The sequence below is a fragment of the Triturus cristatus genome, chromosome 6 (assembly GCF_964204655.1).
Source record: "Triturus cristatus chromosome 6, aTriCri1.1, whole genome shotgun sequence".
Taxonomy (NCBI): domain Eukaryota; kingdom Metazoa; phylum Chordata; class Amphibia; order Caudata; family Salamandridae; genus Triturus; species Triturus cristatus.
The window spans coordinates 47,026,198-47,040,920 of NC_140589.1; positions in this window are offsets into that span (position 1 = coordinate 47,026,198).

A 14,723-nucleotide genomic window follows, 5' to 3' on the forward strand; every position below is an offset into this window, starting at 1 on the left:
TAGGAACCTTAAATCAGCTAGGGATTTGCCCGGAGTGGTGGACCAAAAGGTGGGGAAGGAGTTGCTGGCGGGTAGGATAGCGGGTCCTTTCAGCAGCCCGCCCCTCGACAACTTTTTAGTGTCCCCCCTGGGGGTGGTGCCGAAAAAACAACCAGGCACATACCGTTTGATCCACCACTTGTCCTACCCTGAAGGAAATTCGGTGAACCACTGGCTGGACGAGGGTCTTTGTTCTGTAGTGTACTGCTCCCTGGACATGGCCATTGACATGGTCAGGAGAGTGGGGCAGGGGGCGTGGCTGGCGAAGGCGGACATTGAATCCGCATTCCGCTTGCTGCCGGTTCATCCAGCTAGTCAACATCTGCTAGGCTTCAAGTGGGCAGGGCAGTTCTTTTATGACCGCTGCATGCCGATGGGCTGTGCCGTATCCTGCGCCTACTTCGAAGCCTTTAGCTCGTTCCTTCAGTGGGCCTTGGGGGAACTACACGGGATCACGCAGGTGACCCACTATCTGGATGACTTCCTATTTTTTGGTGCGAGTGGGTCGGATGAGTGTGCAGTGGGTCTGAGTCGGTTTGAGGAGCTGGCAGATTTCCTGGGTGTTCCCCTTGCCCCAGGTAAGACCGAGGGCCCTGCGCAGGTACTGACCTTCCTCGGAGTGGAGCTGGATACGGTAAAGGGCGAATCGAGGCTCCCCGCTGAGAAGGTACTGGGCTTGTTACAGGACATCCAGGCGCTGCAGGGCAAGGACAAAGCGACCCTTGGGGCTGTCCAGAGCTTGATCGGCAAGTTGAATTTTGCAGCGAGAGTGATTCCAGCTGGCAGAGTGTTTTCAAGGAGACTGGCAGGGGCCACGGCTAAGGTGACCAGGAAGCACCACTTTGTAAGATTGACCGCAGGTGTGAAGGCTGATCTCGCCATGTGGGCGGAATTTCTTAGGGACTTTAACGGGACGGTGATCTGGAGGGCCCCTTGGATAGCCAGTCAGGAGCTCTGCTTGTTTTCAGATGCGTCTGGAAGGGAAGGTTTTGGTGTGATTCTGGGGGACGAATGGTGCGCGATGCGATGGCCCAATGCTTGGCGTAAGAAGAAGGTGACGCAGAATGTGGCAGTGTTGGAGCTCTTCCCAATTGTGGTAGCACTGCACCTCTGGCGGGCGGCGCTGAGCAATAGGAAGGTTGTCTTCTGGTCGGACAACATGGCGGTTGTCCACGCCATCAACGGCTCGACTGCCTCTTGCCCACTGGTCCTTAGCCTACTGAGGGAATTAGTCAGGGAGGGCCTGCGCAGCAATGTCGAGTGTAGGGCACGGCACATCGCGGGGGTGCGGAATGTGGCAGCTGATGCTCTTTCTCGCTTTCAGTGGCTCCGGTTCCGGGAGGCCTGGCCGCGGGCGAGGGCGGAGATGACACCATTCCCGGACCACCTCTGGCGCTTGCTTCAGTGGGAGAAAGACTGAGGAAGATGGGGGAGAGGTCCCTGGCGCCGGCGACACGGCGGAAATACGACGCGCAGCTAGCAACTTTCAGAGCTGTGAGAGAGGCGCTGGGTGCCTCAGCCTTAGGGGCGGAAGATCAGGTGGAGGCCTTTGTGGTATGGGCCAGGGAGACCGGCAGATCGCATTCTTGGGTCAGCGGTCACTTGGCGGCGGTGCGCCACGAAGCTAAGCTAGATGGTAGGGGCGACCCCGCGGGATCATCCAAGATCAGGGCGGCCTTGAAGGGCTGGGCCAGGGAGGAGGTCAGACAACCAGACACTAGGGCACCCATTGAATACAGCGACCTCCAACTCCTCTTAGATGTGTTGCCCCTGGTGACTTTCTCACCGTTTGAGGCCAGCTTGTTTTCCACAGCCTTTTGCTTGGCATTCTTTGGCGCTTTCAGGGTAAGCGAGCTGGTGGCCAAATCTAAGGAAGACCGGTCCAATTGCGCCCTGGGGATTGCGGATGTGACCCTCAACACAGCACTGGAGCTACGTATCCGCAGATCCAAAACAGACCAGTTGGGGAGGGGGAAGACAGTGGTGTTGCAGACCTTGGGGGATAACAGGTATTGCCCAGTTCACTGGGTCAGGGAATACCTTGCCTTGCGTCCAGAATCCCCGGGTCCCTTTCTGATTCACGCGGACGGGTCCCCCCTCACTAAATTTCAGTTTGAGCGTCTGCTGGGAGCTTCACTGGCAAGAGCCGGTCTAGCGGGGTGCGGGCGCAGGTTTTCCTCGCACTCCTTTAGGATTGGTGCTGCTACTTCCGCGGCCAAGGCCGGCTTGGGCCCTGCGGGAGTAAAAGGGGTAGGCCGCTGGGAATCGGACTGTTTCAAGAAGTATGTCCGTCCGTAATGCTGTGGCACAACCCGGAGCGTTGTTCCCGCTCAAAATTTTTGTTCTGTCCATTGTCATGAAGCATCGTTTTGTGTGTGCAATAAAGATAAGCTTACCTAAAGGCCGTTTCATCGCTTTATTGGCAGGTTCCCGGGTATGGTTGGTAGGCCATTCCTACATCTCGAGGATGGAACGCTGGGCAGCCCACAGGAACTGGTCGCAGAACTTTGCCAATACACAGCTTGTGTGGTTGGGTTCCCCGGGCATGAAATGGAGTGAAGCTCGTGGCATGATTGAGCAGCGCCTGGCAGTTGCAGGGGTCCAGCCCAATGTTATCATCTTGCACTTGGGGGGTAATGACCTGGTGGCCAGGGGGAGGAGGGCCCTGCTACTGTCGATGCAATCTGACTTACAGGCCATCAGCCAAGCCGTGGGGTCATGTGAGGTTTGGTGGTCTGAAATCGTCCCCCGCAGGGTTTGGAGAGGGGCCAGGTCCCCGGCTGCGGTAGAGCGGTCCCGTAGGAGGCTTAATAGGTCCATGCAGAAATTCTTGGAGCGCAGGGGCATGTGCTTCATCAGACATGCTTTGATCCAAGAAAGGGTTGAGGGGTATTATGAGGCTGACGGGGTGCACCTGTCTAGGGTAGGCATGGACATGTTCCTCCTGGACGTACTAGAGGCATTGGCTGGCAAGGGACATCATTAGCACTTGGTAGGAGAGGGGGGCTCTGGCAGCGACGGTAGCCTCCCCAGAGCTGTGGCGGAGTTACAGGGCGATCTGGATGCAGACTGGTACAGTAAGGGTACCTCTGCGACAGGCGGTACAGTAAGGGTACCCCTGTCCGGCACAGTAAGGGTGCCCGAGCCAAGGTCCAGGAGCCGAAGGGGGTTCTGGGAAGACCGCGACGGCGCCCCGTTAGTCCTTCGGGCGGTTGGGGGGCCTGACCAACCGGGGGTGGCCACAACACGCTCCGCCCCTGTCAGAAGGGGCGGGAGTAGGAGGCAGATCACGTGACCCAGTGGATGATCTGCAAATATTTATGTGCCACACTGCCGGGCATCGACCCACCGTGTGTGCTGGCTCACCAGGCGGGCGGGCAGCAAGGGGCTGCCTGCCCTGGATCGCCCGTAAGATAACCCAATTTTATTATCATACTGTGTTGTATGAAATAAACCTGCAGCAGTTCTTCACCCACAAATAAAGTGTCAGTGCAATCTTTGGGTGATGTCTGTGTATGCGTGTTGACTGAAGCGGATGACGGTGTGGTCACTATGCCGCTGCCCGCGTCCCAAGCAGTGGGACATCAGCAGGGCAGCATTCTAGTGGCCGCCCGTCGGAGCCTTCCCCCCCTTGCTGCCTCGCGCGCGAGGCCTACGCCCACCTGGAAAAAACCACCTATCGCGAGGAGCTGGAGGCGGGCTGGGGAGGGGCGGGGGGTGCGGCTTACTCCCTACTTAGTGGGCTCCCTCGCCCAGTTCCTCCTCTGTCTCCTGCGCGCCGCACCAGCCTGGACACGCGTTCACCCACCCTTTCCTCTTACCCCGCGTGTCAGGCTCAGCGCGTTATTGGAATGTTTAATTTTTCTTTTTTGCGTTGCAGGCGGAGTTACAGGGCGATCTGGATGCAGACTGGTACAGTAAGGGTACCTCTGCGACAGGCGGTACAGTAAGGGTACCCCTGTCCGGCACAGTAAGGGTGCCCGAGCCAAGGTCCAGGAGCCGAAGGGGGTTCTGGGAAGACCGCGACGGCGCCCCGTTAGTCCTTCGGGCGGTTGGGGGGCCTGACCAACCGGGGGTGGCCACAACACGCTCCGCCCCTGTCAGAAGGGGCGGGAGTAGGAGGCAGATCACGTGACCCAGTGGATGATCTGCAAATATTTATGTGCCACACTGCCGGGCATCGACCCACCGTGTGTGCTGGCTCACCAGGCGGGCGGGCAGCAAGGGGCTGCCTGCCCTGGATCGCCCGTAAGATAACCCAATTTTATTATCATACTGTGTTGTATGAAATAAACCTGCAGCAGTTCTTCACCCACAAATAAAGTGTCAGTGCAATCTTTGGGTGATGTCTGTGTATGCGTGTTGACTGAAGCGGATGACGGTGTGGTCACTAGGAAAAAGAACACGAAATAAAAGAGCAAGAACAAAATAGAAAAGAACGCGTGAAACGGAGCTGGAAAGAAAGTGAATTGAAGGAAGGCGTTGGGGCTGAGGTGGGGGCAGCGGGGCCGGCACTGGGGCTGAAGAGGGGCACAGAGCCAGGAAAGTAGCTTTGTGTACCCTGCCGGTGCGTGAAAGGAAGCTCTGTTCTGACAAATACACTTCTATTTCCCCTGAGAACCTGCTGTGCTCTGTGGTTCCGCTGCCCGAAGGCTGTCCTAAAAGAAACACATATAACAAAATGAAGGCGCGTGGCTGACGTCACAGGGCCTTCATTCACTCGGGGTAACTCCGCGTGGTGTATCAGTCAGTGCCTCTGCCGGAAGCGCTACATCTCTGGGAAGCAGCTCGCGGCGCTGTATGGAATGTAGGGTGGGGGGGGGGGGGGGGGGGGTAAGGAGACGGGGGTGTTCACACGAGGAGTCTCACGAGGTCGCTCGAGGAGTCTCGGGAGAGATCACGCGAGGAATCGCGGGGGGTCAGTCGGGGAGTGTCAGAGGGGGTCAATCAGGTGTCACAGGGGTCACTTGAAGAGTTTCGTGAAGTCACTCAATTAGACTCAGGTCACTGAAGAAGTCTTCGGGGCTCATTCGGGGAATTTGGTGGGTCATTCGGGGGGTGGGGGGGGGGGTCACTCAAGGAGTTTCAGGTGTCACTCACGTAGTCTCCGTCACTTGAGGAGTCTCAGTGGGGTGGTCACTCAGGGAGTCTGGGGTTACTGGGGCAGTTCCGCGGGTGACTCGAGGAGTCTCAGGAGAGCCACTCGAGGAGTTTCCAGGGGTCGCTCAAGGAGTCTCAGGGGTCACTCGAGTAGTCGCAGGGGTCACTCAAGGAGTCTCGGGGGTCACTCAATGCGTCTCATGGGGTCACTTGAGACTCAGGAGAGCCACTGGAGGAGTGTCGAAGGGCATTGCTCATGGAGTCTCAGGGGGTCACTTGAGGAGTCTCGGGGAGTCTAAGGAGGTCAGGGAAGGAGTCTTGGGGAGGGGTCACTCGGGTGGTCTCGGGAGGAGGAGCCACCTAACAGCAGAGCTGCCGACCTTGGAAGTGGGAAAACCGGGACAGGACAGAAATAAAAGCAGGACTAAATCCTTTAGTCTTACTTCTATATCTGGTCTATCCCAGTTAACCCTGTAAATATGTGCCTTTTTATGGATATATATATATATATACACACACGGTTGGCTTGTAATTGTGTGCATATATATGTTTTATATATATTTATACACAGTAGTCTTGTAAATGTGTGCCTCTATATTTATATAGAGGCACACATTTACAAGGCTACATTTAATAAACATTAAGGGGCAGATTTACAAGCCCCTTGAGCCACTTTTGCGTCACTTTTCCCTTGTTAAAAATGATGCAAAAGTGGCGCAAGGGGCTTGTAAATCTGCCCCTATCTATGGAGGACCTGACCCTGAGCCCCCTGCCCTGTCTCCCCTCAGCTGGGAGCATACAACCGAACTCTTACTGTGCTCCTTGACAGAAACAGAATACATTATTTTTTTCAGTCCGCTGAGGCGCCCGTGAAAGGAGAGCACACTTTCAATTCTCCTTACAGTTACTTGACTTTTGTCACAAAAAACGGCAAATGTATTTGAAATGAAGAAATGTGTCGGGACACCGGGACAGTCCACAAAAAACGGGACTGTCCGGGGGAAACCGGGACGTCTGGTCACCCTAAGCCAAGCTCGACTCCTTGTACTGGACTAACGTCCTGTGATTCTGGCAAACCACCTAACAGCCCCTCCCCACCGACGCCCCCCCTCTCCACACACTCACACAAAAACGAACCTGACCCTGTGGTGTTCGCACAGAGCGCTCCAACGCCTTGAACCAAGAACGTCTACCTAAAACTGCCCAAAAACACAGTTATGCACGTTCATGTTGTCGTCCTGTGTTATTTTTAAGGAGTGTTTAACTTAAGGGGGAGAGGAGTTGGCCTAACGGCTAGGGCGTCGACCTTGAATCTGGGGAACCGGGTTCGAGTCTTGGCAATGACGCTGAACATCCTGTGATTCTGTGCAAATCACTTAATCTCCCCATGCCTAACAAAACAAGCATTGGCATTGCCAATAGGTCTCGCCTTTGGGACCTTATAAGTGCTTAGTCATGCAACAGGTAATGTTGTTGCACCAAGGATATTGTGCTGTATAACTAAACACTTATAAGGTCCCAAAGGCGAGACCTATTGGCTATGCCAATTGTTGTTCTCAAAAGGTGTGCACAAGTAGGATTGTTTCTGTCAAGTGCCGAACAGTCGTGTAGCAAGGAGGCCACGGAAAATGACCCCTGTGAGTGCTGTTGGAGTAGTAAAATACAGCAATTATCAGGATTCAATGGACCTTTCAGGGCTCTGGGCCCCAGTGGCACTGCACCTGCTGCACAAACGGTAGCTACGCCCCTGGTGCAGCAATGAAGGAACTACAGTATTTCACTTTGAGACTTATATGGGCTGTTGATAGTAAAATTGACTTTCTGTGCTTTCATGCAAGACAAAATAATTTCTTACTGAATAAGGTTTTCAATATTAACTAATAAATATTTATGATTTTTTAAGACACCTTTCGATTGTTTATAGTGAGGACACCTTTTGTATGAATGTTAATTAAAATGATACAGTGCTAAGCTATTCGTGTCATATAAGTTGGTTCACCATTGCCGAATAATGCTAATGGTCTAATGAAATCTTAATCGATCTTGCCCTGGTAGCATTTATCTAGTAGCGGCGCTTTTTCCTTGTATTGACGCGTAAAAGAGGGGGCCAAGTTTTGCCTGTCTGATTCGCTCTCAAAACATCATCACAACCCCTGCATTACTTTTGCAGAGGAATGCTGCATGCACACTGCCAGATATGGTCGGTACTTTTAACTCCATGACCAAGTGGAAGGGCCCCTTTCAAATCATGCCTGCGGCTTCGGTGACGTTGCAACAGACCGTCAGTCAACAAACAAGCGGGGTACAAAGTGGCGTGCGTGCTGCCAAGGGGCGGAAGATTGACACGTGTTACTGAACGACGGCGGGCTGAGAAAGTGAAACTCACCGTGGAAAGAATGGCATTATATTGCGTTAAGCTTCCTTTTAAACGGATGCTTTTTACATCGAACCTAATTTCCGCACTCTTGGAAATGTATTATAGCAGGGTCTAGGAGTAGCATTTCTACTCATTGTGGGAACAGTCAAGCTGTAATAAATAATGTATGTGTGGGGTTAGACGAACATTTTATTTCTCCCAAAACAAACGCCGTCAGTGTTCATGCTCTTCCTGCAGAGACCATGAAACATGTTATTTGGCGAGGCTCGTCAGCATGTAGATGGAGCATAACTGCTCGTATTTTTTAAACTGCGAGGCTATGCTAGTTGCAGAATGAGTGTACAACAAAACATTTGTGTTTGTGAGTGTATGTAACAAGCCCGCGCGCCTCACGCTGAAAGCAAAACAAACAAGCACTGAAACACAAGCGCGGCCCTGCAGCCGCGAAAGTTAATTAACGAGTACTTGTGCGCGCACAGTCTGCTCTTTTTCAAAGAACATACTCGTGCTTGTGGCGCGATGATGTGCACTACCGCAAGCTGTATGCCGCCACAAGCACTAGTATGTGCTTCGAAAAAGAGCTGAACGATGGCTAAAGGTCCTCCTAAGTAGCGCATGCGCGCTGCATAGGCGAGATCTAAAAAGGACTGTGTCCTCATGTAACGAAACTGGTGCTATGTAAAGCGCTCTGATACCCGATACCTTTGGGTCAAGTTCGCGCTATATAAAACTCCGTAAAATAAAATAACTAAATAAATAAATAAACTGTAAAATCTCGTTTTGGTATCTTTATATTATTCAAGAGGCTTCTAGAGCCTAGCTGCTGGCTGGTCATTCAAAACTCGAGACGCTAGCCGCGAGGCAACGCGTGATCCAGGCGCCCCTGCTCATGCAGCCTATAAACCCCTAAAATAGCATAAAACAAGACACATTGAACAGTTTTGAAGCAGCAGGGTGAACCAGCAGAGAATATCTGCTAGGCAGTGCCAGTGTGAAGCTGTGCCCTGTGGCATGGAGGAGGCACCCTTGGCGGAGGCCGAGACCAGCTGGATACTGGGCCCTGAGAAGGCAGGGAAGGGTTGAAGAGGGGCCACAGAGGGTGCGACAAAGACTGCATCCTGCATGACACATCCAGGGTTAAACCTGCCACAATTCAGCAAGGGGAAAGTACTTACTTGCACGTGTGTATTTTGGTGTGGTAAGTCCTAAAAAGCATAAGGTACTGCCTACAAACTTGGAATATTGTATAATTATTGCAGCTGATAAATTCCAAACGCCTCAGAGTTAGAATGTATTGCATCCGACAGGACCAGCTCAAAACCAGCTGAGGGAGTCACTCCGGGGAGGAGGGGTCACACTACTGTGGTCAGAAGGCACATATGGTCTGGTCAGCTGACATTACCTGAGAATCTACGTCAATGAGAAGGCTTTACAAGAAGCCCACACTCCTAAACAAGCATCAGAGGTCATGGACATGACCTCTGACCTGGCCTAGCTTGAAAACGGGTGGACATTGTAGATAAACAGTAGAGCTGGTTCTCAGCTGCATGAACATGCATGTGGCGTAGACTGTCACAAGGAGGATAAACAGCAGGGCTTGTTCTGAGCTGCCTGAACATGCATGTGGCCTAGACTGTCACACGGAGCATAAACAGTAGGGCTGGTTCTCACCTGCCTGAACATGCATGTGGCCTAGACTGTCACACAGAGGATAAACAGCAGGGCTGGTTCTCAGTTGCCTGAACATGCGTGTGGCCTAGACTGTCACATTGAGGATAAACTGCATGGCTGGTTCTCAGCTGCCTGAACATGCGTGTGGCGTAGACTGTCACACAAAGGATAAACAGCAGGGCTGGTGTTCAGCTGCCTGAACATGCGTGTGGCCTAGACTGTCACACGGAGGATTAACAGCAGGGCTGGTTCTCAGCTGCCTGAACATGCATGTGGCCTAGACTGTCACAATGAGGATAAACAGCATGGCTGGTGCTCAGCTGCCTGAACATGCGTGTGGCCTAGACAGTCACATTGAGGATAAACAGCAGGGCTGGTTCTCAGCTGCGCGAACATGCGTGAAGCGTAGACTGTGTCACATTGAGGATAAACAGCATGTCTGGTTCTCAGCTGCCTGAACATGCGTGTGGCCTAGACTGTCACATTGAGGATAAACAGCAGGATTAGTTCTCAGCTGCCTGAACATGCGTGTGGCCTAGACTGTCACACGGAGAAAAACTACAGAACTGGTTCTCAGCTGCCTTAACATGCATGAAGCGTAGACTGTCACATTGAGGATAAACAGCAGACCTGGTTCCCAGCTGCCTGAACATACATGAAGCGTAGACTGTCACACTGAGGAAAAACAGGAGGGTTGGTTCTCAGCTCCCTGAACATGTGTGTGGCCTAGACTGTCACATTGAGGATAAACTGCAGGGCTGGTTCTCAGCTGCTTGAACATGCGTGTGGCCTAGACTGTCACATTGAGGATAAACAGCAAGGCTGGTCCGCAGCTGCCTGAACATGCGTGTGGCCTAGACTGTCACATTGAAGATAAACAGCAGGCTGGTTCTCAGCTCCCTGAATATGCATGTGGCGTAGACTGTCACATTAAGGATAAACAACAAGGCTGGTTTTCAGCAGCTTGAACATGTGTGTGGCCTAGACTGTCACACTGAGGATAAACAGCAGGGCTGGTTCTCAGCTGCCTGAACATGCATGAAGCATAGACTGTCACATTGAGGATAAACCACAGGGTTAGTTCTCAGCTGCCTGAACATGCGTGTGGCCTAGACTGTCACATTGAGGATAAACAGCAGGGCTGGTTCTCAGCTGCTTGAACATGCGTGTGGCGTAGACTGTCACATTGAGGATAAACAGCAAGGCTGGTTCTCAGCTGCCTGAACATGCGTGTGGCGTAGACTGTCACATTGAGGATAAACAGCAAGGCTGGTCCTCAGCTGCCTGAACATGCGTGTGGCCTAGACTGTCACATTGAGGATAAACAGCAGAGCTGGTTCAAAGCTGCCTGAACATGCGTGTGGCCTAGACTGTCACATTGAAGATAAACAGCAGGCTGGTTTTCAGTTCCCTGAACATGCATGTGGTGTAGACTGTCACATTGAGGATAAACAGCAAGGCTGGTTTTCAGCAGCTTGAACATGTATGTGGCCTAGACTGTCACACTGAGGAAAAACAGCAGGGCTGGTTCTCAGCTGCCTGAACATGCATGAAGCGTAGACTGTCACATTGAGGATAAAAAGAAAGGCTGGTTCTCAGCCGCCTGAACATGCGTGTGGCGTAGACTGTCACATTGAGGATAAACAGCAGAGCTAATTCTCAGCTTCCTGAACATGCGTGGAACGTAGACTGTCACTTTGAGGATAAACAGCAGAGCTGGTTCTCAGATGCCTGAACATGCGTGTGGCGTAGACTGCCACATTGAGGATAAACAGCAGAGCTGGTTCTCAGCTGCCTGAACATGCATGAAGCGTTGACTGTCACATTGAGGATAAACAGCAGGACTGGTTCTCAGCTGCCTAAACACGTGTGTGGCGTAGACGGTCACATTGAGGATAAGCAGCAGAGCTGGTTCTCAGCTGTCTGAACATGTGTGTGGCGTAGAATGTCACATTAAGGAGAACAGCAGGGCTGGTTTTCAGCTGCCTGAACATGTGTGTGGCCTAGACTGTCACATTAAGGATGAACAGCAGGGATGGTGCTCAGTTACCTGAACATGTGTGTGGCGTAGACTGTCACATTCAGAATAAACAGCAGGGTTGGTTCTCAGCTGCCTGAACATATGTGTGGCGTAGACGATCACCTTGAGGATAAACAGGAGAGCTGGTTCTCAGCTGTCTGAACATGTGTGTGGCGTAGACTGTCACCTTGAGGATAAACAGCAGAGCAGGTTCTCTGCTCCCTGAGCATGTGAGTGGCCTAGACTGTCACATTGAGGCTAAACAGCAGGGCTGGTTCTCAGCTGCCTCAGCATACGTGTGGCCTTGACTGTCACATTGATGATAAACAACAGGGCTGGTTCTCAGCTGCCTGGAGCATGTTTGTGGCGCAGACTGTCACATTGAGGATAAACAGCAGGGCTGGTTCTCAGCTGCCTGAACATGCATGAAGCATAGACTGTCACATTGAGGATAAACCACAGGGTTAGTTCTCAGCTGCCTGAACATGCGTGTGGCCTAGACTGTCACATTGAGGATGAACAGAAGGGCTGGATCTCAGCTGCGTGGAACATGTGTGTGGCCTAGACTGTCACATTGAGGCTAAACAGCAGGGCTGGTTCTCAGCTGCCTCAGCATACGTGTGGCCTTGACTGTCACATTGATGATAAACAACAGGGCTGGTTCTCAGCTGCCTGGAGCATGTGTGTGGCCTTGACTGTCACATTGAGGATAAACAGAAGGGCTGGTTCTCAGCTGCCTGAACATGTGTGTGGCCTAGACTGTCACATTAAGGATAAACGGCAGAGCTGGTTCTCAGCTGCCTGATAATGTGTGTGGCGTAGACTGTCACACGAAGGATAAACAGCATAGCTGGTTCTCAGCTGCCTGAACATACATGTGCCGTAGACTGTGTCACAGTGGAGAAGTGTGGCTCACTGGTTAGAGAAGGCATACCCTGAAGCAGAGGTCAGACCCGGGACCAGGGTTCAATTGCCGACGCGGCAGGGTCTGAGCCCAAGTGTCCACGGACTCGATAATTCTCACTTCGGTGCCTACTCAAATCATGGGTTCACACTCTGCAACTCTGGGCAATAGCTTGCTTAATCTCCACTACGGCCCCCCCCCCCGCGGCGGGATGCCTGGCTGTCACCTTGGGGATGCCCAGTACGGGTTATCTCACAGGGAAAAAAGCCAGGACGGGTTCCCAATGCAAGCGCCGAGATGCCCAAGGGTAAGTCGAGCGCTATATAAGAACACACATACATACATACATTGAGGATAAACAGCAGGGCTGGTTCTCAGCTGCCTGGAACATGTGTGTGGCGTAGACTGTCACATTGAGGATGAACAGAAGGGCTGGATCTCAGCTGCCTGGAACATGTGTGTGGCGTAGACTGTCACATTGAGGATAAACAGCATAGCTGGTTCTCAGCTGCCTGAACATACATGTGCCGTAGACTGTGTCACATTGAGGATAAACAGAAGGGCTGGTTCTCAGCTGCCTGGAACATATGTGTGGCGTAGACTGTCACATTGAGGATGAACAGCAGGGCTGGATCTCAGCTGCCTGGAACATGTGTGTGGCGTAGACTGTCACATTGAGGATAAACAGCAGGGCTGGTTCTCAGCTGCCTGAACATGTGTGTAGCCTAGACTGTCACATTAAGTATAAACAGAAAGGTTGGTTCTCAGCTGCCTGAACATGCATGAAGCATAGAATGTCACATTGAGTATAAACAGCAAGACTGGATCTCAACTGCATGAACATAGATGTGGCCTAGACTGTCACATTGAGGATAAACAGCAGGGCTGGAACTCTGCTACCTGAACATACGTGTGGCCTAGACTGCCACGTTGAGGATACACAGCAGGGCTGGTTCTCAGCTGCCTGAGCATGCGTGTGGTCTAGACTGTCACATTGAGGATAAACAGCATGGCTTGATCTCTGCTACCTGAACATACATGTGGCCTAGTGTTGGAAATGGCCCTTTTTGCAGGGTTATCTCTAAACTTTTTGCTTTTTCCTCCTATTTTTTCCTGACCTGCGTGTGTTGGTTTTAGGACTCTGGGCACTTCACCACTGCTGATCAGTGCTAAAGTGCATATGCTCTCTGTGTAAACTGTGTTTTGATTGGTGTTTCCATGATTGGCTATTTGATTTATGTGTCAGTCCCTAGTAAATTGCACTGCGAGCGCCAGGGCCTATAAATCAAATGCTGTTGGTGGGCTGCAGCACTGGATTGTGCCACCCATGCAAACAGCCTGTGAAGTGTGTCTAAGGTCTGCCATTGCAGAGCCTGTGTGCAGCCTGGGGCTGCCATGTCGACTTGGCAAGTGCTCACACTTGCAAGTCCCTAAACCTTCCTTTTTCTACATGTTAGTCACCCCTAAGGTAGGCCCAAGGTACCCCTGTGGGCAGGGTGCATTGTATGTGAAAGGTAGAACATGCCCTGGTGTGTGTGTCACACACCAGGCATATCCTAATAGTGAATTACAGCCATTTTCGTTTTTCACTATTGCAAGGCTACCTGTTCTCTATAGGACAGAATGGGCAGTTTGATTATTACATCTTATAATCATAACTGACTCAGAGAACTTGGTAGAAATTCGAATTTAGTATGCCTGAACTCAGAATGATAAAATACATCTTTTAGTAAAGTTGGTTTTAACATTCTGTGTTTGAAAATACCACTTTTAGAAAGTAGGTATTTTCTTGTCTAACTATCCAAACCTGCCTCTGCTAGGTTGTGTATTCCCTGTCTGGAGTTTGAGTGACAGGGCTGGGGAATTCCAGAAGACAGGGTGAGTCCGCCCAGTGGTGAATAGAGAGATCTGCATCTAGATGGGAGGGAGGAGTTGCACCTGGGACCTGAATAGGACTGTGCCTACCCCCTACAGTGCTGGCTCCACCCCCTGTGGTGCGTTAGATGTCTCTGCCCTGCACTGTGAAAGGAGAGAAGGAATCATGTCAATAGAGTGCTCCAGGGCTGTGCCTTTCCTCCACAATGCTGGCCCCACCTCCTGTGGGACGTCCGATGTCTCTGCCCTGCTCTCTGAAAGGAAAGAAGGAGTCATGTAAACAAAGTGCTCCAGGACTGACCAGAACTGGTTTGGACTCGGCAAAGGCCCCTCTGCCCTCAGAGGTCAAAGGATTTTGGGGTATAAGTAGTGGGACCCTGATCCCAAGAATTTAGATTACTTCTGAACTAAGGAACCTGCCAGGAATAAGGACCGGGAAAGCTGGAGGAGGAGTACTGCCCCTATGCTGCGTGTTGTGGGGTTAGCCTGCAGTGGTTGCTTCTGTCTTGGATAGGGGAAAGGACTGGACTGTACTTTCATCATCCTGCTGTTAGAATTTTCTCCAAGGGCTCGAAGGGGAGCTTGCCTCCTGTTGGAAGTCTCAGGGATAGAAAAGACTTCATAGATCCCGCTGGAATCAAGGAACCTGCCAAGACGAAGAGCTAGAAGAGCTGCTAGGAGGAGTACTGCCCCTTTGCTGTGTTGTTGCTTTGTTGGGTTGGCCTGCAGCTGCTGCT